This window comes from Globicephala melas, chromosome 2 (genome assembly GCF_963455315.2).
Source record: "Globicephala melas chromosome 2, mGloMel1.2, whole genome shotgun sequence".
Taxonomy (NCBI): domain Eukaryota; kingdom Metazoa; phylum Chordata; class Mammalia; order Artiodactyla; family Delphinidae; genus Globicephala; species Globicephala melas.
In genome coordinates this window covers 123,384,481-123,403,808 of record NC_083315.2, presented here as the reverse complement: position 1 = coordinate 123,403,808, position 19,328 = coordinate 123,384,481, and the positions used below count along the sequence as shown (strand labels likewise).

General features: G+C 37.7%; 1 pseudogene; it reads left to right on the top strand.

Moving 5' to 3' along the window:
* The first annotated feature begins 17,773 nt into the window (after positions 1-17,773).
* LOC115852250 (small ribosomal subunit protein mS27 pseudogene) lies at positions 17,774-19,038 on the top strand (annotated as a pseudogene).
* Positions 19,039-19,328: the final 290 nt, after the last annotated feature.

The following is a 19,328-nucleotide window of genomic DNA, read 5'->3' as shown; positions in this document are numbered from 1 at the left end:
TCCTCTTTTACCAAACTGGGACAAATTAGAATCTATCTCATTAAACAGCTGTAAGGATCAAGTAAGTAATCTTTGAAAGGGGTTTCAGGATAATATCATGTTCTTTGCATGTTTAGTATATATAAAGGGATTAACATAGTGTTTTGCATATAATAAGTACCCAGTATATATTAATAATTATTACCATTATCATTATCATCATTAATGACCAAACATCAGTATCAACATGGGCAATATTAAAAGTTCAGGCTCAGGAATTCCCTGGTGGTCGAGTAGGTAAGACTCTGTGCTCCCAGTGCAGGGAGCTGGGGTTCGATCCCTGGTTGGGGAACTAGATCTGCATGCATGCTGCAACTAAGAAGTCCTCATGCAGCCACTAAAAGATCATGCATGTCACAAATAAGCCTTATTTACTTACTTAATTTTTTACTTAAAAAATAAAAGTTCAGGCTCATGCCAAAGAGGCCCTAAAATGGAACTACATAATGGGAGTAGGTCTTTAAGGACCACCATAGAGAATGTGAGTGGCCAGAAAATTTGTCCAAAAAAGAAATCTAATTGGGTGAAGTGCTCAATGACAAAGACTCTTTTGGTATAACTTTAGGTAAAAGGAAAAAGGAAAGATTCAATTACAACTTTTTTTTATTCTCCTCTTTAAGAGAGTCTTTGAAGCTCAGGCAAATCTCAATCTAGGCCTTACATGGTGTTAATGAGGCTACTGAAGCTAGAAGTTTAGGAAGAGCCAGAGGGGCTTCTAAGATTTACATTGGGCAGAACTGATAGAAGCCACCAGGGGAAAAAAAAGCAAAACAAGCAAACAAAAAGACTAGAATGGATTCTGAAGGTGAGAGAGGGGACATGAAAAATTCAAGATTCTCAGAAAATTAGTTTGAGGAAGATTTGTATCAAGGGGAGATGTTTACAGAAAATGAATTTGAGATATTTTCATGACAGTAGCCACAAAGGTGAGATATAATATTAATTGCTGAAATGTATAGACCCTTACTATGTGCCAAGCACAATTCTAAGGACATATATATTAACATTTTTAGTCACCATAACAAGACTATGAAGAAGGTAGAAGTAAATTACACAGAGGGTTTACATTACAACTCATAAATATATAAAAAGAAAGATGAGGAAAGCCAGGACCCAAGAAGTTATAAAGGGCATATACTTGGATGTTATTTTTAAAATTGTTAAATATTTAAATTTTCCTCTTATTATAATCTTCCTGTAAAAGACGTTTCTTGGATTACTACTAAAAGTGAGCCACACATGGCTGTTACATATGCATCACATCAGTGGTTCTCAAACTTTGATGTCTATCAGAATCACCTGGAGACCCTGACAAAAATCCAGAGGTCTGGGCCCCATTCTACTTCAACAAGCTTGGTCCTCCCCAACTTTTATTAGCTTTCCAAGTGATTCTTGGAGAGTTTGAGAACCACTGGGCTCCATAACATTTGCTGTTGTCATTCACATCACTTCCTGTTAACCCCTAGATTATCAGGGGAAGTTCTGGTAAAGTCTCCTGACTCTCTACTGTCCAAAGGATAAAGCTCAAGCTCCTTTGGAGATATAGGACCTCTTAGAGTATAGGCCAGCCTAAGAATCCAGTCTCACTCCCCATAATTCCCACAATTTTCACTGTCTCCCCCAACCCACAGGAACAGATACTGCAGCCTCAATTACTGTATTACTATTCCCCAGATTTAGCCAGTGCTACTGGATCTTGCTTTGCAAATATGATTCCCTCATCCTGGAAAAACTTTTTCCACTTCTCTGCCTAGAAAATCGTATTAATCCTTCAAGACTGATCTGAAAATACCTTTCCTCTTTCCTAAACTTTTTTTTTCACTTCCTTGTAAGCTAAAGACTTTGAGCGATAATGATGTGTCAGTGCTGGTTCATCAATTGTAACAAATGTGTGGGATGTTGATGGTGGAGGAGGTTGTGAGACTGTGGAGAAAGGGAGTATATGGGAACTCTGTACTTTCTGTTCAATTTTGCTGTGAAGCTAAAACTGCTCTAAAAAAAGAAAGCCTATAATTAATTAATTATGTCAATATGTTGGGTGCATGTATACGAATTACATCATCAGAGTTTAGGGAATGCAAAATAGTACATACAGTGAAATTCACATACTGTATATAGTTACTTAGATATTAAATTAAAGAAAAATAGAGTTTAACTTCATTTTTTATATTTTTCTTTACAGTTGTTAAATTTCACAGGAGGAAGAGAAATGAAAGGAAGAACATAGGGCAGAAGGAGGGGAGGAATATGGGAAAGCAATTATGCCACTTTGCTATATATGAGAAATTCACCTCAAAACTCTAAGAACCACTTTTTCAAGGAACAGCTCTCAACCTCCATTTCATTGTTATTATGATGATAGGCTTGAAATACACTTTCTGAGAAGTTAGATTATTTTTGTCCATAAAGACTGCTGTAGTTTGGGCCTAACTAAAAAAAAGTCAGCTTTCTCAATCAAAGAAATACAAACTTCAATATTCATTTCAATCTGCTTACCTCATAGAAAGCACCCACTATCCATTATACGAATACAAGCCAAGAAAATAGTTATAGGCTAGATTGAGTTGGCTCTAAAAATGCCATTGTAAAATTCACAATCTGCTCTGCAGGCCTTCAATTCTACTTATGTAACAATTGTACACACACAGCAGTTTTTCAGTATGTTCAGAGGCAATTAACAGAAATGTTACTAACTTGTGTGTTTGATAAATCTGTTTTAAAGATGTAAAAAACCAGACAGTTTAACATTGTAAAGGTGAATCTTATCCAAGTTCAAACTACAGATAAGATGAATATTAGAAACTGGGTAAAAGAATATTTTACACATTAATTTTCATTAATGTACTATATTGGTATAAGTCATTTTCATTTTTGGTTTACTTTTTTCTCAAAGTAATACATATCTGATCCGTAGCATTTTTAAAACAATCATATGTCTCAAAAATCTATATAATATATGGTAGAGAGAGAATCCATAGATTTGTTTATTCCTGTTTTCCTCTCCTACTTGGAAGGAACAGGAGAAGCTATAATATTTCACAGAGGAATAGTAATATAAATGTGCACATATTTTAGGATATACACAAGAGGTGACTACATACTTCTTAACTTGCACCAAATGAGAGTCGCCAGAGTTTAAAATCATTTCTGTGCAGTGCAGAATTGAGGTAAAGCATTGGGGATTAGCACTTGCACTGACTTTTACCACAGGATTTCTAAACGAGCCATTTGCTTCAAAACACACACTGACAAACAGATTGTCAAGCTTTCACTGTGTCCCCTACAAGATTCTGGCCAACTATCTTGCTGACACAGCTGTCCCACCTGGGGCAAGGGGATGGAGCAAAGACCTCTCTACATGGACCTTCTTCACTCACAATTCTGCAAGCAAGCTAAAATAATGAGAGAAAATGAGGGAAAGTCAAGATTGAAACTTTAATTAAATATATTAGCTTATAAAAAAATATAAGCCAAAGCCATTTAACACAAAATTGGTATTCTAAGAGTGAAATATTTAAAATTAGAAATATAAGACAATATTTTCTTTATTCACAGAGAAAATCAATCACATTGCTTCTTATACTACTCATATATATTTTTTTAAAAACACAATGATTCAGGTTATCTGTCTGGGGACATGTCAAAATTAATGGCTTTAAAGAAAAATTATCTGGCCTTTGGAATAGACCCTGGAAGCATCTGCCTTAAATGATGCCATCTAGGGATACCACTGCATGGTGCATGCAGAGCTCTTTGCCTCCTCTCAAACCCATATCACTTGGCCCAAAATTTCCCCTATTAGTCTTTCCACTATAGATAACAGGTTTAAGCAACATGTTGCTATTATGTTGATTACCTACAATGTGCCAAGCAATGTGCCAAGTGCTGGTAATTCAAAAAGAATAGGATGTGGGGCCTCCCTGAAGTTGCTGAAAGTATGGTGGGAGCAGATAAGTAAAAACAGTTCCGTGTGTAGGAAATCAGATTCAGGTGTGCAAAGACCCTTGACAGAGGACTGTACATGGTACTCTGCAACAGAAATCACGTCTAACTAACCCAGTACAGTGTCAGGAAAGACACGGAAGCTGGGTATTGACAAACCAGAACAAGAAAGGCATTCTTGGTAGAAGGGGCAGGAAGCAAAAACAAAGAATATCAGGAGAAAGCTGGTGCTCAGAGAGCCACCTGTGTGACTGAACTACAGGCCTAATCATGGAAACATTATGAACTTCTCTTCTCCTGAGACTTTAGAGAGAGCTTAAGGCCCCCTGAAGGCCACTGCTCAAAGAACAAGCAGGGGAAGGACAGCCAGGTTACCTTGGTTTTAGTCCTCTCTGATAACATGCCAATATGCACAGCCCATGGACTTGTCTGACCTTTTCAGTGCAACTCAGGAGGGATCTTCGCACAAGAAGGTTCAATGAAGAGAGCTGAGAACCTGCAGCTCCAGAGGCACCGAGCATTGGGTCACAGCAACATGAAACAGAGCCTGAGTGCCAAGCTGGAATGGAGTGAGGCAGCACAGGGCCCTGGACAGTCAGAGGGCAGCACAGTAGGACCCAAGCCAACCAGGACAAGCAAGACAGCGTAAAAGGTGACTGGCCCTGTGATGCAGCATAGCTAGCCTCTGGAAACACAACAGCAATCAATCATCAAAATAAAAATAAATAGTAAATCATAAAATAAAGACAGTTGCATTTGGGGTAATTTTATCTCCTTTCTCTTTTCCTCCCTCTTCCTCTTTCTCTTACTGCAAGAGAGAGAGAGGGAAAAAGAGAGAGAAGGAAAGAGAGAGAGAATCAGAATACACAACCCATTTGGAATCAGTGAATAATACATACATACATCACTCAAATAGAAAATTAAACATTTTTATGTCTGGGAAATTCTCAGCTAAATGAGGATTTGAGGACTGAATAAATGAAGCCAGATATATCCACTGCTTTTGTCTTTTAGCACCACCTGTACTACATTTTCCTCTTTTCTTCTCTCCCCCTACTTGTGGCCCAAACCAACCTTTCCCTTTTCTCCTGTCAATATTAAAAAATAAAAAGATGGGCAGGATTCAGGGAAAGAAGGATGCAGATTAAGATGGAAAGAAGTATAGAGATCTAAGAAGACAGTCTGGGTGGGAGGGAATAAGGACAAATGGAAAGGTTGAGAGAGGAAGAAAAAGGAGGAGCAGTAAAGAGGGAGAAGATGGCATATAGTGCATCATGGTTTGTTTTGTTTTTAAATATTTTACAATTTTAAGAAATGAAAGTGAGAAAGATGAATTGAATAGTTCAGGATGCAATGATCAACAAATCTCACCTCTCCTCATTTTGCCTAAGTCTAAGTTCAAAGAAATCACAGCCCATTGTGGGATCAACACCTATATCCTTCAATCCTAAAGTAAGACCAAAAATGAGGATGGGGTATAAGTCTCCTTTATATATTAATCCTGAACAAAGACGTGCATTCTTTGATTACTGAATTTAAGTCTGTGAAGTTAACAAGGCATGGTCTGAAATTTTTTACTTCTTAAAATGTTCTAAGGGGGCCCTTAACTAGTTTCCCCAGTAAAGGAAGAATTAGCATTTCATCTGATCATTGTTAAGGTTCTGTCACCTCCCCAGGCTACAAGAGGGATCCCTTTCTTCTCCTTGGCTCATCCTACCAGACTCACACTGTACTCGAACATGCACCTGAGCAGACACCAGGGAGTATAAGGTCTTTTTGCAGGGACCTTTCTCCCCAGCCCACCCCCATGCACTTCAGGGTTCAAGATGCAACTTGATTTGATAACTAAAATTTATTTTGTGCTTACCTCATGCCAGGTACTCATTTCAGTGCACTGTGTACATTATCTCACTTAATCCTCATCATTGTCCCTTGAGGTAGGTAATAATATTTATCCCTCTTGTATAAAGAGGGATAGAGCAAGGCTGTGCACGTGCACAAACACAAGTACACATTCAATTAGTGCACATGTACCTGTGCACATTACCTTACTTGACTACCGGGTCAAATGATCACAGATCCCTTTAGGGTCTACCTTCTTTATAACTCTATCCATATCCCTCCCTTCAACCCTAGTACCTCGCACTCTCTCACTTGAGTTTTTGCACCAGCCTATTCTCTGCCATAATTTGTAAATCCCCCCAGTTTATCCTCTACCCTAAGGCTAGAACAATAAACAATACACAAATTCCAGACTTGTGCTGCCATTATAACCTCCTGAGAGGAAGTAGGTATTCGACAAGTGATTGCTGCCATTTCACATACAAAGTTCATGAATTTCACTCATAAAATCAACAACTTCTCTTTATAATATAAATTGTGCAATTTAAACATGCAAACATTATCTTTCATTCCTTTGTCATTTTTGGTAAGAAACTACTGAAGATAAGCATCAACAGAAAAGGGAGTAAACCAAGAAAAAGAAAGATGTGGCATGCAAGAAATAGTGGATCCAACAAAAAAAGACAAAGGGAAGTAGGAGAATTTCGGTTATGCACCAGAGTAGGGAACAAACTGTTCAGATTATAACAGAAGGACAAAGGACTAGGAGGTGTAGGTCTGCGGGGAGAAAGAAAAAGAAATTGATGGATTATTTAACGTATGAGTATCTAAAAAATTATCAATATAAAAGAAAAAATTAATGATAGATAATACACAGAGAACAAAACAAAAAAAAGCAATTTCATACATGTGGAAAACACGTTATATGCAAAAGGAAACAATTATGATAAACGTCTTGTCTCAGTAGTGAAAAATGTATGTGGCTATTAAGTACTTGATAAGTTGCTAGTCAGGATTAAAATGTACTGTAATTATAAAATATACATTGGATTTTGAAGTCTTAGTATGAAAAAATTATGTATAATATCTCATTAATAATTTTATATTGATTACATGTTGAAATGATAATATTTTGGCTATATTGGATTAAATAAAATATCCTATTAAAATTAATTTATCAGGTTTCTTTCCAGTTTTGTAATATGGCTGCTATAAAATTTTTAATTTTATTTGTTGCTCACATGATATTTCTATTGGACGGTGCTACATTAGATGGTTGTCAGTAGCATGAATTTGTCTTCTTTTCCTGTCACAGATGAGACATAACTTTGAGTGTGAAGACTAGTCATAAGAAATCAGATTTCATCAGAGGTGGGGAATTAGAATAGCCATTGTGTTCAAAGTGATAAACAGTCTGAACTGCCACCCAATTCTACAATCCAAACAGCTCTAACACCACGTCTGAGGACAGCCATCACTAATCATTTCATGGCCAGTGGTCTTGAACATTTTTTGCCTCAGGAGGGCATGTGTCAGCACACTTTCATTAACTTGATGGTAATATTTAAATAGTTACACCTAAGTAGTTAAAGATGGGCTATCACCAAAGCCCAATGAGACTGCCAACATGAGGATTCAGAAGATGCCTGGATAAAAGGCTAGCTGACAAAGGGCTGCCAATGAATATTAAATTAAAATATTTAGCCTTCCCATTTTTTTTCTGTCAAACTTAAGTCTGTGGACTAATTGGAATCTATACCAAAAATCAGCAAACTTTTAAAATCTTGGTTAATATAATGTCTTCACTGGCTTCAGTTTTTTGAAAGGTAAATAACCCCCACTCTCCCATGTGTAATTACTTCTATTTTCATCTTTTCCTCGAAAGCTTTATACATGTCATTCTTGTGCAACAGCCCAATTTAAATTCCAGCTCCTCATAATTTTTAGGCAATAAGCAAATTCTCATGATCTTCAGTGTTCAGCAAAAGAGAAGAAAAGGCAGCAAAAAGAATGATTTCTTAGTTAGTTTTTCAATCTTTGCATAAGCAAGGCCCATAAAAATCTTATCAATAAATTTAATACAGCAGAAAGAATCTCTTCAGGTAGAGTAGTCAAGCAGGTAATATTTGACTTTTGGTGCGTCTCTCAGTTACTAGCCTCTGCCAGCGATTATTATTATTACTTATTACCAATAATTATAATTAATAATTATAATTAATATTTTGGGTCCTTGAATTGATGCCAACTTCCTCCACCTCAAGGCTTTTCCTTGAGGGCTCTTCCTCCCTCTCAGCCCAACCTTCATCTGTAATTACTTTGTTTTTTCCTTAAATGTCATTTATCAGGAGAAAGTTTTCCTGGGTGCCCTCGTCTTCTCTGGATCATTCAAAACAAGGCTAGCTTCCTTATAATATGTTCTCATAAGCTTGTCATAACTGTATGTTAAATAACTAGTTTGAAACTGGTTATTTAGTCTGTCTCTGCACCTGAATTAGTAGTTCCATGAGCATAAATGTCACTCCTGTCTTGATAAGCTCCTGTGTCTACTGCCCAGCATGGCACCTGGCTTATGGTCAATACTCTATACAAAGTCCTTCTTCACCTTTGTGCCTGCATACCTGCAGGAAGCACAGAAAGTATAAAAAATAGTAAATATTCCATTTGATTCCTACACTGGTATATGAGACATTTTACCACATCACTACCATCATTAAAAACAGATTCTTTTTCTTTTTTTTTTGCTGTACGCGGGCCTCTCACCGTTGTGGCCTCTCCCATTGCAGAGCACAGGCTCCGGACGCACAAGCCCAGCGGCCATGGCTCAGGGGCCCAGCCGCTCCGCGGCATGTGGGATCCTCCCAGCCGGGGCACGAACCCACGTCCCCTGCATCGGCAGGCGGACTCCCAACCACCGCGCCACCAGGGAAGCCCAAGATTCTTAATTAAACTCAGTTAAAGTTAAATACATTATCATTGGTTAAGGCTGAGCAGTGCAGGAATTTTTATTTAGTATTATTAGTTTGCAAATAAAATGCATTCATAATTGCATATAATTACAAATATAACCAGACTGGCTAACTTTGCATCAGAAATTGAGTTAAATGTTTCACTGACAAGTCTTATTCTTACGGTTGTTTGATCATCTCCAAGTAAATAAACCCAGTGCTCTGGTACCCAGAGCTAGCATATTTCCCTCAGTCACCACTAAGGGCACACTAGCATGAAGTTCAAGGAATGAATCAACCCATTAAGTGTTAAATAACTTTTCTAATTATTTTCAAACTCAAAAATTTCAATCTTTCAGAATATAATCAACCAAGAGGAAAGAAAATGCTGCATGAAAAAAAGTTAATTCAATCATAATGTACGATTGGAAAAGAAAATAAGTATCTCTCAGCTTGGAAAAATGATGGTGATAACTAAAATCAATCTATTTCATTATTTAATGCATTCCATTATAAGTTAGGTGTGTGTTACATTTACTTCTAGATAGAATAATTGATCTTTCTTGAATTTGAAATATACTCACTCATTAAGAAAAAACTAATTAACTAGTTTGAGCCTGTTGATAACTTTGCACATTAATATATTCTCCCTTAAAATTCCCTCACTTAATATCTCTCACTAGTAAAAATACTCAGAAGTGTACATTTTTCATTTAAAATGGCAGCCCACTTAACTTTATTCTTTAAAAAATTCAAACTGTATCAATTATATATACATTTGTAGTTCCTGAATATTTGATTGTTAAGCATCATCTGATTATCCTTCTCTTGAGCCTCTTTTCTGGCCACTCTCACTGAGAGAACACTCCACTCTCCAGGAACAATAACTTTTTCTCAGTTTCTTGAACATGCCATAATCCCTCTTACCTTGGGCCTTTGCCCTTTACTAGAAAGTTATTCTATTCTATGCCTTGTTATTTCCTATTCCTTCTTTGGTTTGAGTTTAGCTCAGGTGTCCCTTTGTTAAGGAAGCCATTTGTGCCCTTCAACTAAGTCATTATCCCAGGTTTTGTGCACTCAAGACTGCAAGCCTTCTCCTACAAAGTACGTAGGACTATATTTTTTTTTTGTTGTTGTTTTTTGCAGTACGCGGGCCTCTCACTGTTGTGGCCTCTCCCGTTGCGGAGCACCGGCTCCGGATGCGCAGCCTCAGCGGCCATGGCCCACGGGCCTAGCCGCTCCGGGCATGTGGGATCCTCCCGGACCGGGGCACGAACCCGTGTCCCCTGCATCGGCAGGCGTACTCTCAACCACTGCGCCACCAGTGAAGCCCAGGACTATAAATTTTAAAATAATTATTAATGGTTGTTTAGCATCTATCTCCAAAGAATCACTCATGTAAAATTACTAATTAAGAATCACTAAATTGGGGCTTCCCTGGTGGCACAGTGGTTAAGAATCCACCTGCCAACGCAGGGGACATGGGTTTGAGCCCTGGTCTAGAAAGATCCCACATGCCATGAAGCAACTAAGCCCATGAGCCACAACTACTGAGCCTGCGCTCTAGAGCCCGCGAGCAACAACTACTGAAGCCCGTATGCCTAGAGCCTGTGCTCTGCAACAAGAGAAGCCACGCAATGAGAAGGTTGTGCACTGCAATGAATAGTACCTCCTGCTCGCCACAACTAGAGAAAGCCAGCACGCAGCAACGAAGACACAACGCAGCCAAAAATAAATTAATTAATTAAATAAATTTATTAAAAATAGTAATGATAATTTATTTTTTAAAAAAAGAATCACTAAATTAACATGCCATCCCTTCTCCTGGAGTTGCTCACCCTAAACTTTATAGAGACGAGGTGCAAGTAACAAAGCCTAAATTGGAACACTGAGTTTCCAGAAGAAATGTTTAACTCATATGTATAATACCCTATATAATGAAACCTAGCATTTCAAACTCTTTAGCTCTTTCAATGCACAGCTGATCTAAAAACATCAAGCAGGCCACCCCCAAGTTCTCATAATAAGTCAAGTGTCCAGGCTAGTAGGCCACTGCTGCCCTCACCAATCCTCTGTCTCAACCCTTCTCGTTGTCCACCTTACAGTGGACAAAAAGAACATGCTACCAGTCAGTCACCTAGTTATCCTCTGAGGAGGGAGATATTCCATCCTGCTTCAGAAAGCACTTCTTTCTTTCTCTCCAAAATCTTCTTACTTCTATGCAAAGAGTGTTATGCTGCTCATTTGAGATAGTTACCACTCCAGCTCATCCTAAGAACAGCCACAGATGGTGATCAAGATCTCATAATGGGACAAAGAATAATACCTTCCCCCAAATAGAGGAACAAAGTAAATCTGACACAGGTGTATTCACCTGGAGTTACTCTGTCACTGGGTAGGAACTGTGTAGTGAAAGCAATACCAAACAGAAATGAGGCCTTAAACTCTAGTTCTGATTATGCCATTAGCTATGAAAACTCAAATCATTAACCTCCCTTTGCCTCTTCATCTCTTCTGAAAAGTAAAAGAGATGAGCTAAACGACTATTTAGGCTTTTTCCAGGTTTGTGGTTCTACTTTAATTCTTAAAACTGAAATACAAACAAGTTGCTTCCTCAGTCCCTACACATTTAGCTAACACCAGTTCTTCAGCAGGCTTGTTATATCTGCAGTGTTACATTTAGCTTGTTTTTGGTGGCTTCATTTAACAGTGTAGCTTGTCAGGAACACTTGCATATTTACATTGTAATCGTCTTTTGCAGCAATTATGATATCAATAGAACTATTATGATTTCAATTCCACCATAACATCATATAGAATTAGCTAGCTTTAAAGATAAAATTTTTATGAGACATACTCAAGCTACTGCACAAAGTAGCAGTTTTTCCAGATATAAAGGGTTGAGACTTTTAAAAACCATTTTGGTTTTATAAGACTAAGGAACATTGACAGACACCAGACTCTGGTGTCAGTGTAGGAAGAGTATGTCTACTTAAATGCGCTTATGGGAAAAAAAATAACACATATATCATAGTCTACTTGGCTGCTCTACGACTGCAAAATGGTTTAGCCTATTCATGCTTCTTTGGGCCAAAATTATGAAGCTCTAAAGCAAAAAATATATATGAAATTATCATATTCGACTAAATTAATATTAAGTGACGAAAACAATAGTCACAAATTGACATTTTAGATTTGTGAATAAATTTTTCTGAGTCTGGATATCCTAAAATTCTAGCTCAAATACTCTTTCATAAGTTTTTTGTCACAGAAAAAAAAGGTGTGTGTGTGTGTGTGTGTGTGTGTGTGTGTGTCTGTATTCTATCTCTGTGATGTGGTCTTTCTTGTACCAAGTCAGAGGAGTGAGTGAGGGGAGAAACAAGGATCTCTGAAATGGCAATGTTACTAAAGAAGAGATTATGGAGATATGGAAGGGAGAAATAAAGAGCTGGAGAGTTTTAGGGCATTTGAAGTGAAGAAGCTTGGAGATTTAGGAAACAGTCACTTGCTGAGAAATGGTAAGGAGTGGCAAATTTATCTGGACTTTATTATTGCGATCTCACTTTGGCAAGCTTCAAGAGACTAAGTGAATATTTTAAATTGCTTTTCAGAATATTTATCCATTGGTCTGGTTTTATTCTTGATGCCTACTATCTCAAGGGTAGGTCTTAAATCTGCTTAGATTTATCAGTTTTATATTTTACAAAGTAATAAAAACCAGTTACTAAAAGGCTAAGAGTTCCATAATACAGTAAGTTTTTGGAAGGATGTTATTGTTCATCTCACCTCACATTCCTAGTTATTAGCCAGGTTAGGTGTTTAATAAACATTTATAGAAGATGGATGAATGAGTGGTTTCCAGATTCACACACACTAGAAAAGTCAATTATACAGATAATTTAAGCAAAACAAAAACTCTAAATAATTTTTTCTCTATTATATCAAAGTTTAGATAAAACTTACTCTAGGTCTGAATTACTGCAGATAATTTCCTCAATTCTTTATTTCACTTGTTATGACTTAAGTCAATGTTTCCATTAAATAATTTATGTGCAAAAGATTTGTTAGATGACAGAATTCACTCACAAATGATGACTTTGTCTATCAGCTGGCTTTAAATTCTTCTGCTTCAAACATACAGAATGGGTTAAGCTCAAGTCAAGCAGTAGGTCCCTGACAGAATCAAACAGCACAATTTTGTTTACATCTGATGCTGGTTTGCCCCTGAGTCACAGTAACTTTCTGCCAAAGACAGGGGACATTTTGCATCTTTATCATAATTTCAGGAATTACTTCATGACTTGAAGTTAGTACTAAGTTAGTATTAAGAAGTCACTTAAAGGAAAGATATTCACCATGGCAACAATCTGACAAAGAGTAGGTTTCAAAGGTATAAACGCATAATTTATCCTACCTTCTACCACTTTACCCACATGATCAATACATACACACTCAGCTGAAATGCAAAGTAAGCAAACTTTACCTGTGATGTCCACCCGGGGTCAACCTTACCTTCACCTGTTCCCTCCTCCTACTTCTTCCCCAGAGACTTAGTGCCCTCATTATTTGACTGCCTCCCCCACTTAGATGGCAACTGGAGAGAAACAGATACCAGTATTGATACATTCATCCCAGCTGAGGCTGTTAGCTAAGAGTAGTTTAATACACTTGGAATTATCAGAGGTTGTTTGTGTTTTAACCCAAAGTAGTTATTCACCATGGGGATGATATGTTGGTAGCTGGGGTGCATTTTGACACTTTTAGGTCACATTATCCCTCCTTTACTTATATCCAGGATATTGTTATATATATATATATATATATACCCTATCTATCTCTCTGCTACCAACACAGTATGACAAGAAGTTATTCATTCATTTAAAATACCCAAAATATCTCAAGAGTAATCACATACCTACCACAACCTCATAATTCAGAATGAGGGTAAGAACAATAAAAATTAGTGGTTTATTTTCTATTTTACTCTAAGTAATTGAAAGTTTATTAATCTCCAGTACGAATATAAATGTTACTACATCAGGATGTGTTCTAACAAAAAATTGAAACTGATTTCTAGTCACATAGATTAATTATACATTAATATATGCCAAAAAACTTGGAAACAATCTTGTCTTTTACTGTTTATTAATGATTTCCCTAAACTTTTATTTATACTATTAATTTGCTTGTTTATTCCAATAAACTGGAAAGTTTATTCCAACTTTCACAAAAAAACAAACTTTGGCCTGGTTTCTGTCTGAATATTCCAAATTTTTTAAGCTCAAAATAATCTTTTTAGCAATTAATGTGCATTTTTTCCAGAGCAAAGTTTATGTCAAAAATGCTTATACTTTGAAACCAAAATGAAATGTCTTTTTTCCTTTTAGGTTTTACTGGAAATGCCTAACTTTACTACCATCTTAATAAGAGTTTAAATATTGATTTTTTTTTTTTTTTTTTTTTTTTTTTTTTGCATTCAAACTCAACTACAGCCATCCCAACTGTCTACTCCAAAAAGAAGGCCAAATGATAATGCAATTTCTAAGGGAATTGCACAGAGCCTGGGCAGGGAGGTCAGACTTTAAATAACCTTGCTAAAGTTTCTTTAATTTTCTCCTTGGCTTTCCTTACAGCTGCCAGATTGAGGGGAAGAAAAGTAGTTCTATGTTTACAAGATAATGGCCAAATTATTTGAGTGCCCTGATAATTACATAGCTTGACATGTATTTTCATTTTTTATCTTGTAATATTACTTTTTATTCTGCTTGGGGTTTTGTTTTTTTGTTTTTTTTCTGAAACCACAATCCTTTTAACTGGGATTGGGAATTAGAGTTTTCTTGCCAGACAAGTAACACATATATCAAACTGATCAGGTCTTGACCTAGATCAGTGGTCCCCAACCCCCAGGCCATGGACTGATAACAGTCCGTGGCCTGTTAGGAACCAGGCTGTCAGCAGGAGGTGAGTGGCGGGTGAGCAAGCAAAGCTCCATCTGTATTTACAGCCGCTCCCCATTGCTCACATTACCGCCTGAGCTCTGCCTCCTGTCAGATCAGCTGCGTCACTAGATTCTCATAGGAGCTCAAACCCTACTGTGAACTGTGCATGCAAGGGATGATCTGAGGTGGAGCTGAGGAGGTGATGCTAGTGCTGGGGAGCAGCTGCAAATACAGATTATCATTAGAACAATGATATGACTGCACAGAGACCACAATAAATCAACTGCTTGCAGACTCATATCAAAACCCTATCAGTGAGTGGCAAGTGAAAACAAGCTAAGGGCTCCCACTGATTCTGCATTATGGTGTGTTGTAAAATTATTTCATTATATATTACAATGTAATAATAATAGAAATAAAGTGCACAATAAATATAATGTACTTGAATCATCTCAAAACCATCTCCCTACCCCCAGTCCATAGAAAAAGTGTCTTCCAAGAAAACAGTCCCTGGGACCACTGACCTAGATGTCTATTTTTGAAACCTTATTCCAGTAGACTTCTGAGAGCATGGGTGATGATAGATAGTCAAATCAAATCTTCTAGTCAAATTTCCTTCACTTAGAGTCCACTAACCCCTCCCCCCCACTATCTTACATTCAAGCTTATCCTTTTATCCCACAGCCATGAAGTAAAATTTTATTCAACTTGCAAATAAATTTTCCACTTTGAATAATAGAAAGTAAACAGTACAGTGAGAAGGGTAGCTTTTGGATCCTCTGGCCAAATCCAGGCTTATTATAATGTCTTAAGATTATAATTCATTGGGCCAACATCTCTACTAGGTGAAAACTGTCTTTAAGTGCACCCAAAAATTCAATCTTATCATCTTTCCATCATTTTAACTGGACTAGTAATAGCAATCATTCATATATATATATATATATATGTACATTTACATTTATAGAGTGAGCCCTAGTGCCATTTCTAAAGGCCTTGTGAATATTCAGTTCCATAGCAATATTCAGAAGTAATAGAATCATGTTGAGGTATTAAATGAAACTCAAAATGCCAGATGAATTGCATAATTCCTCTTGTTAGTAACTTTTGCTACTCTAGTAAATAACCTTAACAGGAAGATAAGTGAACCAGTAATGGCCTCCAGAACTAGGAAAGACAGGAGCAGAGAGATGTAACCTAGGGAAGTAATCTCAAAAGAAAAACATTTATTTTGAAGCAATAAGTTAAAGAAATTATTTTCATTGAAATAAATTACTAGAAATTAGCTATAATTTCAAAATAAAGTTCTCATTTTTAAAAAAATGATGTGATTAGAATATACAATGGAGATAATCTCCAGTTTCTAGATTCTATGATCATGGATTCCTCAGTGTCAGATATCCCATATGACAGTATGATGAAATGATTTAAAGTAAAAAAGTTAAGTTTTTAATTTCTAAAATTATATATGCCCCTAAACAGGGTTATAGAGAATTTTTAATACATCACAACTATCAAGTTCCCAAAGCCAGTCATATTTCTATCAGTCTGATAGTCATTTCCATGATTACCCTGATGCATGGCTCAATACAGTAAACATATCACTCGACTTTTATTTCATTTCCACTATAAAAACATAAATAAAGATTCAATATATACATATGCTATCTCTTGGAAGTTGAGTAAAACATTAAAAATCCACATTCAAAAACAGGATAGGATATGCTCTATGCTTCAGTGTTTGTACATTTCTAAAGAAATAATGTCCTGGCCCAGTTTTTTATTTAAAATTAGCAAAGTACATGGTAATGAAAAGAAGGCATTTCTCCCTATTTCTCCCTCTTATACCTTTCATTAAGTAATTCTTCAGCTGATGTTCTATATATATATATATATCTCCTTTGTATTAGTCCTTCAGAATAAATGTTCTAATTCTTCCAGGAATTTTATAAAGTGAAAAAAATACCTATTTCAACCTCCTCAAAAAGAACAGCTTCTAAATATAATTATTTTCATGCATTTTGCTTATCATTTCGAAGTCACAATAGTAATGTTTGTAGATTCAAAGATATTCTCTTTTAAAAATGAAATGGAGGCTATCTTCAATTCCAGTTGCAAATTGCTGAGGAATTTAACTTTGTTTCATTAATATTCCCTCTTAAAAGTAATTCTAATTCACAGCAGAGGGCTAAGCTAAGGTCAGCAATTATGATGGCAGAGTAGCAGAGACTATTAATGACAGGCAATATTGCAGCTGCCTTAACGCCCAGTGACAGGAGTTCATGTCAGGCTGTTAAAGAGATCTAAAGGCAAACAGTCTGCAGCAAGCAGCTTTCTAAAATCATCTGCTTGCGCATTCTATTTCACAGTGCCAAGAACTTATGATGAAGATATGCACAGCCCTGAGGAATGGAGAAAACTTTTCCCGGCCAATAAATAAGCAAATAAATAAAACCCTCAACTGAATTGCTATTCAGTTCACTGGGAGAGTATCTTTTTGAAGTGAAGAGGATATTTGGGTATAAAATCAAGATAAGAAGATTAGGGGACTAAGAAGAGTTGGATAGAATCATGGTACCTGCGTCCACAGAGACAGTCTTTACGTCTTTTCAGGAAGAGTCAAATGCATATTCAACTTAATACTATTCACCATGATTAGTACTGGGGGATCTGTTTAATACAAGAGACTGCAACATTTCCCAGTATGCAAAAGGTGAAGCATCTTCATGTCATCTTTTTTTGCATCTCAGTTTCCTCATCTGTCAGTGAAAACACTTCTTACCTTCCCAAAGTAAAAGTTAAAGCATTAAACAAATATCTGATATAGCAGCATCGTACTTTTCCCAAGTATCCTTAATCATTTATATAAACCATGAACTCAGAAATATTTCCCAAAGTCCCCAAGTATAAGAAACAACAAAAACAGTGAGAGCAGCTAAAAATGAAACAATTGAAGTGATGTTGTATCTATCAATTTCACTAATCAGGAAAAAATAGTTATCACCCCCTGGCAGCTGTTAATCATTTTAGTTATTTAAAAACCAAGTCCAGATTCCTTTGGTATGCTCCAAGATGGCGGTCCACGTGGTGCGGCGCGGCATTCTCTGGGCACGGAAAGTGTCGCTGCCTCAGCTCTCCCTGACAGGTAAAAGATGCCTACTTTCTGCAGCATATGTGGACAGCCACAAATGGGAAGCAAGAGAAAAAGAAGATTGTCACCTTGCTGATCTGGCATCTTTAATGGATAAAATATATGAGAGAAAGCTGCCTGTTAGTTCTTTAACAATATCACGGTTTGTGGACAACATTTCATCTCGAGAAGAGATAGACCATGCAGAGTATTACCTGTACAAATTTCGACACAGCCCCAACTGCTGGTACCTGAGAGAGTGGACTATCCACACCTGGATTAGGCAGTGTCTAAAATATGGTGCACAAGACAAGGCATTATATACCCTTGTAAATAAGGTCCAATATGGTATTTTTCCAGATAACTATACATTTAATTTACTGATGGATCATTTCATAAAGGAAGAAAATTACAAAGATGCTCTGTCTGTGGTTTTTGAGATCATGCTGCAAGAAGCTTTTGAGGTTCCCTCCACCCAACTCCTCTCCCTCTACGTTTTATACTACTGCCTGGCAAAGAAGACAGACTTCAGTTGGGAAGAGGAGAGGAACTTCGGTGCATCCCTGTTACTCCCAGGCCTAAAGCAGAAGAATTCGGTGGGGTTGAGTTCCCAGTTGTACGGCTATGCGCTTCTTGGGAAGGTGGAATTGCAGCAAGGGCTGCGGGCTGTGTACCATAACATGCCCCTGCTGTGGCAGCCAGGGTACCTCAACAGAGCCCTTCAAGTAATGGAGAAGGTGGCCTCCTCCCCAGAAGACGGAAAGCTGTGTAGAGAAGCGCTCGATGTGCTGGACAGAGCGCTGAAGGCAGCTCTGACCGCTCCGGCCCAGGGGTCTTCAGAGGACCAGCCCCAAGAAGGTGAGAAGACCCAGAGGTCAGAAGAACTGGTGGAGCAGCTGGATGTGGAAGAAACTGAACAGTCCAAGCTTCCCCGTTACCTGGAACGATTTGAGGCCTTACATTCTAAGCTACAGGCTCTGGGCAAAGTTGAGTCAGAAAGCCTTCTGACCCTGACCACCCAGCTTGTCAAGGAACAGCTCCCTACCTGTGAAGCAGAAGACATCGCTGCCTACGAGCAGAAGCTGCAGCAGTGGCATCTGGATTGGGTACATTTGATTCAGAGGGAAAAGGAGCAGAGGGAGAGGGCCAAGCAGGCGCAGGAGGCTCGAAGAGCAGCAGAGGCATCTGCCTAATTAGGGGCCACAGGAACTTCACAAGAGCCCATCTCAGGATCCACAGTGACCATGAGGGCAGCCTCAGTGTCCTGCATCCACCTTCTCCTGTTCTTAAAGCAGACCCCCTAAGGTACAGAAGCCACGCTGTTCACATGTCAAGCCATGTGACCACCCACCCGGATGCCAAGAAGACTGGAACCATGAAAGTGGCAAATGGTCAGACTGAAGCCACTAGCTAAATACCTTAAATAAGGGCTCTCGACGCTTATAGTGGAGTTCTTGGGGGACAGGGATCAATTTTGAAGACTGAAAATCC